At 39.5% G+C, this 17,442-nt stretch overlaps 1 long non-coding RNA gene across 1 annotated transcript in view; it reads right to left on the minus strand.

The window, feature by feature from the left end:
- LOC108348854 (uncharacterized) overlaps window positions 1-17,442 on the minus strand; it is a 127,996-nt gene that overhangs the window by 65,704 nt on the left and 44,850 nt on the right. The window contains exons 5-6 of the long non-coding RNA XR_015642564.1: window positions 5,881-6,011; window positions 2,065-2,157 (exon numbers count right to left, since the gene is read on the minus strand). This is a non-coding gene — a long non-coding RNA (uncharacterized LOC108348854). The remainder of the gene's footprint in view (window positions 1-2,064; window positions 2,158-5,880; window positions 6,012-17,442) is intronic.

Genomic DNA, 17,442 nt, shown 5'->3' on the forward strand with positions numbered 1-17,442 from the left:
AGGCAAATGGTTGGAACTGGAAAATATCATCCTGAGTGAGCTAACCCAATCACAGAAAGACATACATGGTATGCACTCATTGATAAGTGGCTATTAGCCCAAATGCTTGAATTACCCTAGATCCCTAGAACAAACGAAACTCAAGACGGATGATCAAAATGTGAATGCTTCACTCCTTCTTTAAATGAGGAAAAAGAATACCCTTGGCAGGGAAGGGAGAGGCAAAGATTAAAACAGAGACTGAAGGAACACCCATTCAGAGCCTGCCCCACAGGTGGCCCATACATATACAGCCACCCAATATGACAAGATGGATGAAGCAAAGAAGTGCAGACCGACAGGAGCCGGATGTAGATCGCTCCTGAGAGACACAGCCAGAATACAGCAAATACAGAGGCGAATGCCAGCAGCAAACCACTGAACTGAGAATAGGTCCCCCGTTGAAGGAATCAGAGAAAGAAATGGAAGAGCTTGAAGGGGCTCAAGACCCCATATGAACAACAATGTCAAGCAACCAGAGCTTCCAGGGACTAAGCCACTACATAAATACTATACATGGACTGACCCTGGACTCTGACCCCATAGGTAGCAATGAATATCCTAGTAAGAGCACCAGTGGAATGGGAAGCCCTGGGTCCTGCTAAGACTGAACCCCCAGTGAACTAGACTATGGGGGGAGGGCGGCAATGGGGGGAGGGTTGGGAGGGGGACACCCATAAGGAAGGGGAGGGGGGAGGGGGATGTTTGCCCGGAAACCGGGAAAGGGAATAACACTTGAAATGTATATAAGAAATACTCAAGTTAATAAAAAAAAAAGAAATATTCCTTCCTTCCAGCCCAGCTTTTTTAAATCTACAGAATATTGTTGTTATCTATACCTACCCTGTTATAGAACAGCACACCTGAACATCTTGCTTAGAGCTAAATGAAATTTAATACCAAGGATACACCATTCCCTACACTTCTCTGCTGCCTGAAATGGCCATTCAGCTCTTAAATTTGAAGAGCTTGACAGTTTTTTATTTTAACCATGAGTGATGTCATACAATGTTTGCCATTCTGCATCTAGCTTTATTTCAATCAACCTAGTCCTCAGTTTAAAATTATATCTTTTAACACCTCTACAACACTGTAGTACATCCTTATGTAAAAAAATTATTTTTAAAATATTATATATAGCCATTCATTTGCAGACCAAGTATCCAGAAGAATGACTATTCCCACCAAAGTATAAACAAAGCTTATCTCGGAATGAAGCTGCCCAATATTGTTTCTTGAAGCATTAAACAAAAGAAGGGAGTAGGGAGAAAATAGGAGCAAGGTTTCAGAAAGTCTAGCTCTTGGCCTTGTATATGCAGACAGTGTCTAAACACATATCGATTCTAGTTTAGTAATTCTCAATAACTGGAGAAAGAGAAATGCAGAGACACTTAGCAAGGCGTGGAGAAACTTTGCAGAACGAAGCTCTGAGAGCTGCTACAATTGCTGGCAATAGTCTTCATCCTCATAACGATCCAACTCAAAATATCAAACAAAAAACAGATTGAGAGATGCTCCTCCATTTGCATGCATAATACAACAATTAAACATATCGTCTTATGTTCTAATTAATTCCTACAATATATGAAATGTTTTCTCTAAGCATTCTGTCGATCTTAGTTATTATCTTTTACTGAGCACCAAGAACAAAAACGTTAGACATATCCTTTTTATTTTGAAAAATCTTTTTCATAAGATGCATTTGGATCATGCCTTCCCTTCCCCCAATTCCTCACAGCTCTTTCCCCACCTCACTACCTACCCAAATTTATGTCATCCTCCTTACATAAATACACACAAACACAAAATAAGTTTTAAAAATTAGGAAAACACATTGAAAATAAAATCACCAAAAAACCACCTCATATTAAGCACAATAGGATCTTTTTTGAAAACTTTACAAAAGTACCATTGAGTTAATTGTGTTAGCCAAATACTATGGGTATAAGGCCTGTCCTGAAGTGTGGTTAATGTACCCAGTGAGATTCCATTGAAAAAACTAGTTTTTCCTTTGCTGGTACTTACCAATTGCAGACAGCTTCTTGGTTAGGGCAGGGGGGCTTTATCCACTTTTTCCTCTCCGTGCTGGGACACTGTCTGGCTTCAAACTGTGCAGGCCTTGTACACAAAAAGTCTCTCTGTAAAATCATGTGCGCATCAGTCTTATGCCTAGAACACACCAGTTTCTGGAGTCACATCATCTCTGGCTCGTAGAGTCTTTCCATCTGCTCTTCCACACAGTTCCCTGATCCTTGACTGGATGGGTTTAACAAGGACATCCCTCTTAGGACTGAGTGCTCCAAAAGCTGTCTCACTCTTGGCACATTGTCCAGTTATGAGACTTTGGGTTAAATCCCCATGTACTGTAAGTTTCTCTAATAAAGGCCAGGCAAGGCACTGACCACTATGTATAAAACTGTTATTTAGAAGTCATTTTGTGACTAAGCTCATTTTAGGAGCCTAATAGTAGTAGTTTTTTTCCCTAGAACTATGACAAATTTCAGGTTCTTGGCCACTTTTGCAGTGTCAGATATGGCTTCCATCTCATGGAGTGGACCTTAAATTCAAGCAGAGAGGGATTGGTTTCTTCCATAATGTTTATACCACTAGTACACAGCATGTCTTGAAGGCAGGACCCTGTTTTAGGTTACAGTATTTGTAGCTGGGAGACATTGATGATTACTTTTCACCTCTAGAAGCATTCAGAGTACTTTCCAGTACTATAAACATTAGTCAGTAGGGTGAAGCGTCTAGTTAGGTAACTGCTTAACTATTCTGTGTTCAACATATGTAAGTGATGTCTTCAGCAATACCTTGCCACCATATTGTAGAGAACAGCCAGTAGCATTGGCAAAGGCCTATGATGTTTATGGGTTAAATGGTTCCCCATTGTGCCAATAGCTCAACAAGATATAACCTATTCTTAACATTGGAAGCTTTTTCTGGTGGCATAGGATGTCTGTCTAGTTGGGACATCTTCACCCCTATTATTTGGTGACTCCATTTAGATCCCGTTCATATATGTTTATATTTTAGGGAGCTTCTATAATAGTAGAAGGTCTAAATGACCTTTCTTAAGTAGATACCAGCCAAGAAATCATAACAGAAAAGCCTGCCCAGTAGCCTATAATGTAAGTGGGGAATGAGACATAAACTCCTGGCTCAAGTGGTCAAGAAGTGGGTTCATTGTTTACATGTTTAAAAAACTTATAATTTAGAATAAACAACTGAAGACTTGAATATAAAGTATATATATGAGAGAAAACATAAAAAGCCTTTCTACCATTCCTATCCTATCTACTTTATGCCCCCATACAAGATTCTTGGGCAATTTTCCAAGATATTCTGTGGAGTTCTAAGAATAGTCCTAAAGAAACAAATTTGCATGTAGGTTATTAAAACATGTACAAGCATAAATGGCATATCATACTGAATCCTGGCTTTCTCTCTAATCACACATCTTTGGAGATATAATACAGCTGACTCATCATTTTCAATTGCTACATGGTATTCCACAATTCACAAGTGAACATTTAAACCCAAATTCTTGTTAAAAGTATTTAAATTGTTTTCAGTCTTTCGTTATCAGCATTGCTGAGTACATAAAGCAATATAATCTTTCTGATTCTATGTGTATAATCTTTATGATTATAACTTTATTTCTACGTAAAAGCAGCAGCTCTCATGAAAAGATACAAACACTGTATATTTTAGTTGGGTGCTATTAAATTGATGACCAGGTGTGTGTGTGTGTGTGTGTCTGTGTGTGTGTGTCTGTGTGTGTGTCTGTGTGTCTGTGTGTATGTCTGTTGTGTGACTGTGTGTGTGTCTATGTGTGTCTGTGTCTGTGTCTGTGTCTGTGTGTGTCTGTGTCTGTGTGTGTGTCTGTGTGTGTCTGTGTATACCCCCACTTACCAGATGACTACAACTGTTTCAACACTGTGGATTGACAAACCCGTTACAAACTTGCTATGTAGTAAGTTTCTGTTTAAAGTTTTACCTCTCGCATTATAACTGATACTTCATATACTTGCATGTACCTGCCAGTTCTCTTCTTAATTTTAATCTTTGACCATTTTTCAGTTACATACCTTTTTGGATTTTTAAGAGGTAGATCAGCATTAATCAAATTCTCCCTTTGTAATATACATTACAAATTTCTTTCCCCATGACTATGCTCGTGTTTTTATTTGAAAATTACATCACGTATACAAAATAATGTCATTATTCCATGTGTCACTCCCTCCAACCTCTCCTGTAGAGGCCCCCACCATATCTCCTCCAAACTTCACACCATCCTTATATAATGTTTATACTAATTTATTTTAAAGCCACTCAGTCCAACTAGTGTTGTCCATGTGATCATGGCTTGAGATCATCTGAGACATGAAGGACCTATCTGTGGACACATTCCAAAAGAAAGATCATTCTTCCTTCCTCAGAAGCTATCAATTGCCAGGAATTCTTCAGCTAGGGGTAGAGTTTCACAATTCTCTTCTTCCTCCATGCTTGAATTCTTAACTAGCGTGGTTCTGTATAGGTTTTGTGTAGGTAACCACTGCTGCTGTGAGTTCATGTGGGCTGCAGCAGCGTCATGTCCAGATGAGGCCATGTCACAGCAGGTCTCCCCATCACCCACTGTTATACTTTTTCATCCTCTCTTCTTCTGCATGCCCTGAGTCTTGGGGAAAGGGGATGTATGTAAATGCTCCATCTATGGCTGAACATTTACAGTTGCTTATTTTAAACACTTTAAATAATCATGTATCTCTTCACTAACCACCATCAACTGCAATACAAATTCTGACCAATGTTGAGAGCAGCATAATCCATGAATATAAAAGTATTTATAATGCAATTTGACAATAATCATTTGGAAAGCCAATATCAGTAAGTTCTCCCAAAGGATCTATGATTTCCCTAGCCAAGGATTTTATCACATTTATGATACCAGGTATGAACTCGTTCTTGTGTAGGAGGCCTCAAACTACAATCAAAAGAGCGGGTAGGTGTACCCATAAACAGTGATGCCGCTAGTACAGCAGTGGGCACATCTTGTTTGGTAGCTTACTGTTTAATACCCCTGATGTCTTTTCTGTGCCAGAGGTCTGCAAAGCACTTTCTAGCATTACAAAAGCTAGCTAGTACGTAGAATTTTCTGTTTAGTTCAAAATGTATTTCTATGTATTTTTCTCTAACTAATGTATGTAGATATCTCTGGCAATCGGGTCTTACTATATATTTATTATGGCTAACCACTTATAATGCCAATAGCCTGTGTTGCTATGGGTGCCTCTGAGGCCTCCCTGCCCAATAACTCTTCAGAGAGTAGCCATAGACTAGCACTGAGATTTTAGCTTAATAATCCATCTTCTGAAAGCAGTATTATTTACTAATGTGAAGTACTTTTATAAAAAAAAGTACATGTTTTTAGTGGTAAATTATGCTGTAGAATTTTTCTATAGTTGACCTTATGTCTAAATCTTTTCTAGATTTAGAGTTTTCTATTAAATTTAGAATTATATTTTTAAATCATATTACATTTTCTCCTATGATTATTATCATTTTCATTTTATTTGATCCTTCTAGTATTTCTCTTACTTTGAGAGCCCTGCATCTGTCCTCCCAACAGATGACTACCTAGTGAAACTGTCAACATAGAAAATTTTCCCCAGTGAGTTTAAAACCTAGCTAATAATATGTTTTCATTGCTTGAATTTATTTCTGGGTTTCTTACTCTGTCCCACACAGCTTTTGTATCTACTTAGGTCAGCATTATATTGTTCAACTATTATAGAATGTCTTTAATGTCTACTGAAAATAAGACATATTTTTACATACCTTTTTGTCTTCAGATTATCAGTACAAAAAAGTTAGTCAATTGCATGCATGTAAGTAGAAAATATGAACACAAATGCCACTTTTTCCTTAGGTCAATAAATTTTATGTCCTCTGGAACTTCTCCCTGAAAACTAGGAAAACAGCATATCAAGCCTATGAACACATACTAAGTAGTGACGCTTGCTCTTTCCTATGTCAGTCTATAGATTGAATGATAAAAAGGTGATGGGAAAAAACTTGATAAAAATGGAAATCTATTTTATGATACCTTCATAGGAATTGGTCATTTTTTTAAGGTGAATCAAAGTGTGCACCTACAAAGTGTGTACATGGTGGGGAGATTTGTATAACAGAGGAAAGGCATTGTTCTGAACATAAGCAGATGAATATTAAACATGACCCAATGTATACCATGTTATTTGGACACAGAGTAAAATCTATGTGGACAGATGTTCATCCCAATCACCCCTTTATTTTTACAGTGCTTTGAACAAGCATAAAATTTGCTCTAGTCAAATTTATGTGGCCTCCAGATCTTTTCATGTACAAAAGCATGTGGTAATCAATATGTGTGTGTTTGTGTGTGTGTGTGTGTGTGTACATGTGTGTGTGTATGTGTGTGTGTGTGTATATATATATGAACAATTGTCTAAGTAGCCAAAAAGGATTTATTATGGACTCAATTCTGTTGTGTAGTATTGCTACATAATACCTACCCTAAGGTTGAAGAAAATGTAATTCCTGACAAATTACTTCTCTGTGGTCATCATGGTATTTTATAAATGTAATTCAGTCTACATAAAAATCTCTATGAATCTCTTTATAGAGATCCATGGTTTCATAGTAAAACTCTGTCTCAAGAAAAAACCAAAGGGGGCCATATAAGTAATATTAATGCCCTTGTTGATTAAATGTAATTTAAGAGCTAGCTCTGTGGCCATGGAAACGGGTGAGCTAACTGCAGATCTTCACTTCTCCAGGCAAGTCCAAACATCACCCATCCTCATCCATAGCAGAGTGCCTGCTGAGCCTCCTTTCCTGTCCCCTCATGCCCTCAAAATCAGGGAATCCCACAGATCTTTCCTTCCAAACTTCTTTCCCTCCACACATTGCTTTGTGCTTGCTCTCAACTCAAGCAGGCATTTCCTGGGCAAACACAAGCCACTCCAGTCAGTGAGTTGGGTAAGCTAACTGCAGATCTTTACCTCTCCCTCAGTAACCATGCAACAGTAGACTTAAGAATGGCCACGCAGCTGAATCACAAGATAAAGACTTCAAAATATCTATTATGAATATGTTCAAGAACCTTAGAGAGAATATGAAGAAATCCATTAATGAAAGCACAAACAAGCAAACGAATGAAATGAAGAAAACTGTGCAAGATATGAAAAATGGAAACAAAATCATTAAAAACAAACAAACTGAGGAAAACCTAGAAATGAAAAATTTAGGAGTGAAAACAGGAACCTCATAGATAAGCCTCACCAACAGAATACAAGAGATAGTGAGTCTAGGACATTGAAGATAATATAGAAGATATAGATACCTTGATCAAAGAAAATGTTAAATCTAAAAAATAATCCATTTACAAAACACCCAGGAAATCTTGATCACTATAAAAAAGACCATATCTATGAATAATTGAAATAGAGAAAGGGGGAAAACCCAGCAGATCAAAGGCAAAGAGAAAATTTTCAATAAAATCATAGAAGAAAGTTTCCCTAACCTAGAAGGAGATGTCTATTAAAGTATAAGAAATATACAGAAAATCAAATAGACTGGGCCAAAAAAGAAATTTCCCAAAGCACATAAGAATCAATACACTAAATGGTCAGGACAAAGAAAAAAATGTTAAAGCAACACCAAAAAAAAAAAAAACCTGACTTTTCAATGGAGACTAAAATCAACAAGGGTCTGGACAGGCTGTTCTACAAACTCTAAGAGAACACAGAACACAGATGCCAGCCCAGACTACTATACCCAGCAAAATGTTCAATAACAGTAGATAGAGGGGAAAAAAGGACATTCTACAATAATACCAAAGTATCTGTTTAGACAAATCCAGCACTACAGAAGGTGCTAGGAAGAAAGTTTCAACCTGAAGAGGTTATCCTAACCAAAAAAAAAAAAAAAAAAAAAACACAAGGAATAATTTCAGATCAGCAAATTAAAAGAGGGGGAAAAACACACAACACAACAACAAAATAATGTGAATCAATAAACACTGATCATTAATAACACCCAACATTAATGGTCTCAAATACCCAATAAATAAACACAAATTAATAGAATGGATGTAAAAATTAGGATCCATCTTCCTATTGCATCCGAGAAACACTCCTTAATATCAAGGCTAGACATCACCTCATGGTAAAATGATGAAAAAAATATAAATATGAGCTAATGAACCTAAGAAGCAAGCCTTTGTGACCATTTTAATGTCTGACAAAATACACTTCAAACCAAGACTAATCCACAGAGCTAGGGAAGGACACTATACACTCCTCAAAGGAGACGTTGACCTAGAGGACATGGTAATTCTTATCATCTATCCTTCAAATACAAGGAAACCCAAGTTCATAAAAAGAAGCACTACTCCTCCCTGCAGTTCCTCCTGGGGGTTCCACAGGGTGCTTCAAATATACATAAAGACATTCCAACCCCTCCCCATGCAGCCAAGCTACTGTGACAGATGCTACAGGTACCAGCCAACCATCCCAGCTCCTTTCACCAGTTCTCCAACTCCCTCAGTGTTTTCCAAGCCAGGACTTTATTTGCTATTGTCTCAGTCAGTTGGCTCAGGCCCCCTACTGCTTCTTCAGAAACGGTCACTTCCATGGTCACACTGTTTCTTTCCAGTGAGGAGACTGAACACTCAGATTTTGAGAGCCATGAGAATGCTTGGGACTGCTTAACTTTTTACCTTGTTATTAGACACAGACAAGAGAACTGGATCCTCAGTAATGTTTCTGAGTTCATTGTCCTCCCCTTGCAATTAGTTTCCACCATTCTCTTTCCCAACATCCAAGCATATTTGTATGAAGTTGATCCAAAGACAAGTGAGTGAAATGTAACAGGAATGGGCTCAAGGTCAATGTCTGTCTCTGGTAAAGAAAGGTTGTCACCAAATCCACCTTACTACACACATTGTTCTTCCCTACGGATATGTATGTTCTCTCTCCCCTGCAGTGAACATCTGTGTGGCTATTCAATGAGTCAGCATATTCTCTTCCAAGAGTTCTGAATTATAGCACTGAGAACAGAAATTATCACATAGGAAGAAAGAAACTCTCTTACTTTTTACAAGTGTCTGTACATGACCAGATATGCTTAACCCTCCACACAAAGAGAAAGCAGGTAAATTATCCCTTACTGAGTTTGATAAATGGAAATATGGAGAAAGATAGGAAGGTACAATACATGCTACATTTTCTCTGTTTGCAGTGGAATTTTTATTTGTGTAAATCCTTGTCTTGGTGTACATCAGCCAGGTAGAGCAGCTTGAAAGAGGAAAAGTAGGAAAGATTATCATAAAGGGGCTATGTTGGCAAAACCTGGCTGGAGAGATGGCTTGGTGAGCTAAGTAGCTGTATAAAAATCATGAGGACTTTAGTTTAGATCCCAACATGCACAGATGCATGTGCAACTCAGAACATCTGTTATCCTCGTACACAGAAGCAGAGATAGGAAATTTTCCAGTTTACTGGCCAGACAGTCTTCCCGATTTGGTAAGATTCAATGAAGAGACTGTCTCACATGAGGTGAAGAGCAATAAATACCCATCATCTACCTTCATGCCCAGTCTCACACATGTGCATACACATATAACACATACACACATTGCAGGGAGGCTGGGGATGAATCTTCTTAGTAGAATTCTAGTGACAAATAACATCTCCATGCACAAAAATATATGTGACCAGCATTCTGTTTGAGCAAATAGGTTATTATAAGTACTCACACAAGAAAGATATAATTAGTAATGCTAAGTCACCCCCAGGGACATGGCATGCTCAACTGGAGTTATTGATGATTCTAACCCAGGTTATCAGGATGGGTATTGGGCTCAGCAGGATTCATGTGTGAACTATAGTCCTTGTAGGTGCAGATCACCTCCATCCATTTACATAATTTGATTAATGAATATATTCACATACTAGTAACGTCATCAAGACATAAATAGTTCATTATTTGCCCTAGTGCTGGGATTAGGCCCTGAGCACCACATGCTTTGGGATGCCTGCACGACTAAGTTGCCTCACCAGACCCAGAGTTTGTTCTTTTATTAACACAGAAGCTGGGTGTGGTGGTCAATGCCTTTAAGCTCAGCATTGAAAAGGCAGAAGCAAACAGATCTCTGTGACTTTGAGGCCAGCCTGGTCTACAAAGCAAGTTCCAGGCCAGTCCAGGATATATACCAGATTCTGTCTCAAAAATGACATTGACAACAAACAGGAAATAGGCTAGGGAAATGGCTCTCGATTGGTAAAGTCACTGCCATATCAGCAAGAGAATCAGAGTTTGAAAGACCCCCGGAGCGGGGAGACCCTCACTTCTTCCTTCTCAACCACAGTCAGATGAAGGAGAGCAGATTCCACTTCACTCCTCCTTCCCAAGGGGACACCAAAGACAAATGAAGGCAAAAATAATAGTTAAGTCAAAGGTGCCTTCTGGAGGCCAGCCAATATCAAACGCTGGCCACTCCAAGGAGCAAAAAGTCTGTCACGGTATAAATTGTGTGCTCTAGCAGTCCAGTGGTCTAAAGTCAAACTCAGGAGTCCCATCGTCAAAGTCACAAGTAACACAAAACAAAGACCTAAAACACACAGACAAAGACCACTTTAGAAATACAGACAGCTGGGAGGACGAGTCTCTTCTCCAGTACAGGAGAATCACCAAGTCCTCACCGGCACCCAGATGGGAATCTCCCAGGCGTCCCTGGGGTTCCTCCAGACCTCCTGGGACGTCTCCCAGGGCAGCACAATTGGTGAGCCCCTGGCACGTCTACCGCTCACACTCGTGTCTCTTCTGAGACACGAGCCTCCCTTCTCAGCCCCAGACGGGAACGACTGCAAAACCAGAAATCCAGAACTCGAGAGCAAATACAGACCCAGAGTAGCAAATACAGACCCAGAGTTTAGCCGGCACAAAACACAAGGACACAGACAAAGACACAGATGCTATCTCACCTCCAAGTGGGTCTTCGGAGACAAGGGTGGTCGCTCATCCCGGACGAGCCCCCAAATGAAAGACCCCCGGAGGGGGGAGACCCTCACTCAAGTCTCAGGATGATGCGACCCCCCAAGAACTCACGTGAGACCGTCCTTGCTGTAATAAACATGAGGTTTATTGATAGGAACCAGTGCACTGGGGTCAAGACTTATATCCCACGCAGGGGCAGTGGAGTTCGACCCCCAGTAACTAAGACAAGGGGAATTTAAAGGAAGAAACCTCAACCCAAGCGGGTAGGGAGGGCGTCATTGGAAAGTGTCGAGAATACCAGTGAAATATCACAAGGAGGAGCTTCCTGTTTCTCAAGATTATTTACTTTATGGTCCATCAGTTCCTGGGAGTAGCTTCCTGCTTCTCAAGATTATTCTTTAAGATTTTAATCTAACTTTATGGTCAGCTAGTACAGGTAGAGGGCAGGGTCTGGAATTTGAGGTATTTAGGGCTTTTTTAAACTTCTGACTTCTTAGCTGCATTTTTTATTCTTTCAAGTTCAGGTCCCCAGAACCCACATAAAAAGCTCGATACAAACAAACAAATGGACACAGAAACAGGAAACACAATTTGGTAAAGGCAGACAACAGGGAAGTGAAAGCAACTGCAACATGATGACCTATACTATGAGTCTTGGCTGTCTTCTGCTCATTACTGCTGCATGCTTTTGCTGTTGCCAGCATGCTAAATTAATCATGAAGCATGCTTCATGCTATACCAACATTCCTATGGGTGTTGATTACTGTAATATCATGGGACTTTTGCCTAGAGATTCCACTTTATTGCTATTCACATGTATATGCTTCATTTTCACTGTCCCAAGGCTGATAAACTGAAAGAACGCCCAGCCCCCACTAACCGCCATTACAGAACTAGCCATCCTCCCTTGATATTTAAATTCATCTATTAGTCTTCGATCACAAGCCCAAGCATGCTTGTTGTCCTTGCACTACCACAAAGAGTAACTCTGAAATAATTTAGCAAGAGAAAATGAGGAAAGATAATTTTGGACCATGAGAAATATACGCTGAATTCCCTAGAGTAAGAGACTCCAAGATCTATACCTTGAGTAACAATCCCAAGAAACCTAGAGGAGAGAAACTCTGTAGGACAGAATGTCACTTGTAAGAGAGATTGTGAGAATTGAGAAAATGCTAACAATGGATAGAGAGAAAAGAGAGGAGACGGCAGTTGAAGACTGCAGCATTTACCCTTGTGTGGCTGTGATAAAACACCATGGCATAAACAACTGAAAGGGTGGGTTTTGGCAGGATGCATGGGAGCAGATGGCAGGAATGTTGAGAGAAGCAGGAAACCGAGCAATCACATGTTCAACCACATGAAGCAGAGAGAACAAACTGGAAGTTGGGTGAGGCTATAAATTCCCACAGCCAACCTTCAGGGATGAACATCCTCCAGCATGGCTGCACTGTCACCCCCAACAGCACCACCAATGGGGGACTAAATGTCCAAGTTACAGGGTTCAGTTCTCATTCGAGCCACCACAAAGCTAATTCCAAACTCTCAGCTTAAGTTCCAAAGACATAAAGCTAAACGTAGGAAGGTGGCAATAATAAACACAATGGAATAAGATTTCTGTGCATCATCCAGGTAAATGGATTTCTTCTCTCCTACTACACAAAAAGGAATACCATGTAAACCATGTGATGTTGTGTTTACATGTGAAATATCCCCATCGGCTCATGGGTTTGCACATGTAGTCTCCAGGTGATGGTGTTGTTGGAATGATGATGGAAGGGAATCATTATTAGAGAAAATACATCACTGGGGAGGTGGGCCCTAAGACATTATATCTGACATCACTTCCTGTTCCTTGAAGCATCACCCTGCTTCAAGGCTGCTGGTGTAATGTAATTGGCTGGTCTTATGTTCCTGCCGCGATGCCTTCTGCCAGGATGAACTCTAACCTCTCTGGCACTGTAATGAAAATAAACTCCCCCTTTAAGTTGCTTTTGCCAGAGTGTTTTACCCAGTAACAGAAATGAAACTAATACAGATGCCAAACTGGAATTAAATTTCAGATCATCAGCAAACAACTGTCTAATATATGTATGACATGTTTAATACTAAGGATCTGCTCTACTGTGTATCTATAGTAATCAAGACAGTGTGGTGAACTTGCTGACACACATGTGCCAATGGAACAGAATGGGGAGCCACACAACTCTGTCCAAGAGACGTTGGATGGGAAAGGAAGAAAGCCATTAGATAAGGACACTTATCTTTGAAAATGCGTAACTGGACGTTTTTATCTCAACCTCATATTTCATACATATCCAGTTAAAAGCATAGGTTATACATGTAAAACACAAGGCTACTAGAGGACAATACAGCAGAAAAATTGTCAGGACAGAGGGAGCTCCAATCAAAATACTAGCAATAAAAGAAAATCATATATTAGACTTCATCAAAATTTATGAGCTTTACCTTATCAAATACCATGTGCTGTGGTTAAATATATAAGCTATCAAGTAGCAGCAATATCCTGACAAGTGTCGGAGATAGGGCTGATGCCAGCTATGGTGGTTTGAATAGAAGATGTCCTCCGTTTGCTCAAGTATTTGAACACTTGGTCTCCAAATTGGTGGAGGTGTTTGGAGAGGTTACAGCTGAAAGGACACCTTGCAGAAGGAGTCTTCCACTGCAGGAAAAGCAGGCTTTGGGAATTTAGAGCTTCATCCTCCCACCTCTTTCTCTCTCATAACTAGATGGAAAATGGAATCAGCAAATCTGCTTCTGCATCCATACAATCAATGCCTTCCCTGCTATGAGGGACCCTGGCTGTTTCATATCTATCGATATGCTAAAAAAAAACCTCTTTCCTTGAGATTTTAGTCCAAATGTTTGATCATAACAGTGTAATTAATACACTAATAATATATTTTTGAATCTTAATATTTGACAGCAGTAAAGCAAGCAACTTTGTAAGCATATATTATTTTTATGATTTCAGTAAGGCTTTGGCCTCCCATCTAACCCACCACCCACCAAAGGCAGTGGGAAAGAAAAGTTATTAGAATATGGGAGGACTGTATCCTAAATGGGACCTATTTAGAAATAGTTCTTTGGAGCATTTCCAATCTCTATTGTTAGTCCAGTTCACTCAGCAGACGCCACACATGAGTCAGCATGGGCAGCTCAATACAGAAGACATTTTGAGGCTTGCCAATGGTGTAGACCACAGGAGCAGCAAGAGGCCACAGAACCTCTCATGAAGTTCTTGGGCGAGTTTTTCTATATGATGTCACCACAAGCAAATCTCAACACGATGTAAAGTGAACCAATACATTCATGTAGTCATTGAAGACTAGTGAGGAGAAGCAAGGCAGACCAATGCTCACACTGCCACTGTCTGTGGGGTTGTATTTATATTCATGCTAAACATCACGTGTCCTTTCCTGTGTCTGCTATAGCATACCATCCTTTCTCCTGTGCCTGCTTCAGCAAACCACCCTTTTACCTGTGTGCCCCAGCAAAACATCATTTGTTGTACCTAACTTTCTAAAGAAACCAGAAGTTTCCACTTCATAGCTTGATGACAGAATTGGAAAATGAATCGTATGACGTTCATTCTAGAGAAGTAAAACCTTACACCCACATAAGAGCCTGGATTTGACAGGCCATGGCAGCTATGTATGAAACAGCTAAAACCTAGAAACCACAAGGATGTCCTTCCATTGGTAAATGTTTAAATAATGCATATCCTGGGATGGAATATTACTCGGAACAAAATAGAAAGCTACCGATACATGAAGTAACAAGAGTGGAACTTAAGGATACGATATTAAGGATATGATATTAAGGAAACAAACTGATCTAAAGCGACGGCACATAGGATGTGAAAGACCCATCACATTATAAAATCACAGTAATGGAGGGAAGATACGTGGCCAAGTGTTAGGAAAGATGTATGTGACTTGAGGAAGAGTCATCACAGTGTGCCTTTGTGGTGAAGAACAGTTCTGGAGAACAGAGTGTGTCTCAGTTGGTAGAATACTTGCCTGATATTCACTAAGCCCTGGGGGGGGGGGGGGTCCCAGCAAGAGAAGACATACAGGTCATTGCCATTGCTCGTGCTGGCCTCTCATAACTAGATAGCAAATCCCACTTGCTGAGATGCAACACTTTTAATGCAGAATATAAAGACATCAAACTAAAAGGGAACCACAAGCTATGTCCCTGTGGGCTGGCTTTCACGGTGCCTGAAATTGCTATGCAATTCAGTGAGGATCAGGGGACCATCAGTGGTCTTACTCAGTAGTGTAACTTCTGTACTACAATCTCCAATTTGCCAAGCAAGATATTCCCACTAGTACAATAGTGGGTATTCTGTTAGGAGGATAACCAAGACTTTCCGACTTAATTTGGGCTCACTCCACAGAATTCATGCTGGTTACTGTAAACCTGGGCCAAAGCCTACGGGTCTAGAGGTGAGCCTACTAGTGTTTTACCAAAAAGGATGTGTCAAACTTTCTTCTGAATATGTTTATATATGTGTGGATCTCAGCCTTTTCAGAGAAGCTTCTTGTCGAAGTGGTCAGCTATGGTAATGGGTACAAGACAAGCCTTTTGACACCCAGCATGGATTTCGGAAGAACTCACACAGGCCCACCATTCTTTCATTAGACCTTTTCAGTTAATGACTGCTGAGAAAACGGAAGCCATTTTTCTTGTCTAGACTTTATGTTTGACACAAAGAGATAGAGATACAGTTCTTATTCTTGAGCGTGGCAAAGACAATTCTCTTTTGACCAGAATGTCACATACTTATTGAATCTGTGCAAACTTCTTACCCCCACCCCAAATAAGTACCGTTATTAACAATTTTGCTTTCTTCTATGTGTTTCATTCATATATATATATATATGAAAATTTTAAAAACAAAATCATTTTATATAGAAATCATAAGACTTTTATTAAAGTTTTAAAAACTAGGAATCACTTGTTTTGAGGGAAATATTTAGCACTAAATGCTTACAAATGGCATTTAAAGTGAAATCGAGCTTGTTGACATTCATGTTATTACAGACCCATCACCTATCTACATTTCTGTCATGCAGTATAAACCTATGACTGGTGATAAACAAAATGGTCTTTAGGAAATGGAAGCTTGAAGCATTTATATTTCATCAATTTACAGTTGGAAAATTAATATTTTTCTGAAACAAAAAAATGATAACAAATAGGAGTAACTGGGAACAGAGTGGACATTCCTACTGTCATTTTTTTTGTACGTGTTTTCTGCATGCATCTAGTACCAAATATATCAGAACCAAATGTAACACGGTAAGAGATATGCAGACATGTAAATTCACATGTAAGCTGCAGATGGATACACAGTAGTGTACTAATAATTTTTATTAGATATTTTATTTATGTACATTTCAAATGTTATCTCCTTTCTCAGTTTCCCCTTTGCAAACCCCCTATCCCATCCCACCTCTATTTTTGATCCCAGAAAGTAGAGCAATTGGAAAAGGGGTCCTAGAAGAAGTTTTATTTTTTTTGTATATTCACTTCTCCTCTAACAAACATGTATTTGTGTTTCGTGTGCATAATTAAATGAATATATGTTTAAAAACTGAGCAATGTGTTAAAGAAACTATTTGTTATATTCATATGGACCTTGTCTTGCAATGTTATAATGACTGTGATGGTTTGAGTGTAGTTTCTTCTCCAAGGCTTTCTGTGATTTAGCTTGATCCCCAGTGCACTTTGAAAGAAGGGGTCTGGTGGAAAGTTGTTAGGTCATTTAGAGTGCTTCCCTTCAATGGTAATTGTCATGGGGCCTCCAATTCTCATGACAAGTGTTATAAGAAACCTGCCATGGTTATTTTAAATTGTCACCTTGAAAATCTAGAAATTAACTGGGAAAGGAATCTTGTTGAAAGTCATCTCCGTTGGGTTGACCTGTTGGCATGTCTGTGGAAGCTGATTTTTAATACTTTAATATATTCACTGTGGGCAGCACTATTTCACTGGCAGAGGCTACTGGACTCTCTAAGAGCAGAGAACAGAAGCTGAGCACTGGTGTGAGTGTATTCTCTCTCTCTCTCTCTCTCTCTCTCTCTGTATGTGTGTGTGTGTGTGTATCTCTCTCTGTGTGTGTGTTTGTGTGTGTGTATCTCTGTGTGTGTGTTTGTGTGTTTGTGTGTGTGTGTGTGTGTATCTCGCTCTTGTGCTCTCTCACTCTCCCACTCTGCTCTTAATTATGGAAAAGACTTATTGATTCAAGTTTCTGCCATCTTGACTTCACTACAACAATGGACTGAAATTTAAATTATAAGCCGAATAAACCCTGTCTCTTTGAAACTGCCC

The sequence above is a fragment of the Rattus norvegicus genome, chromosome 18 (assembly GCF_021556685.1).
Source record: "Rattus norvegicus strain SHRSP/BbbUtx chromosome 18, alternate assembly SHRSP_T2T, whole genome shotgun sequence".
NCBI lineage: Eukaryota > Metazoa > Chordata > Mammalia > Rodentia > Muridae > Rattus > Rattus norvegicus.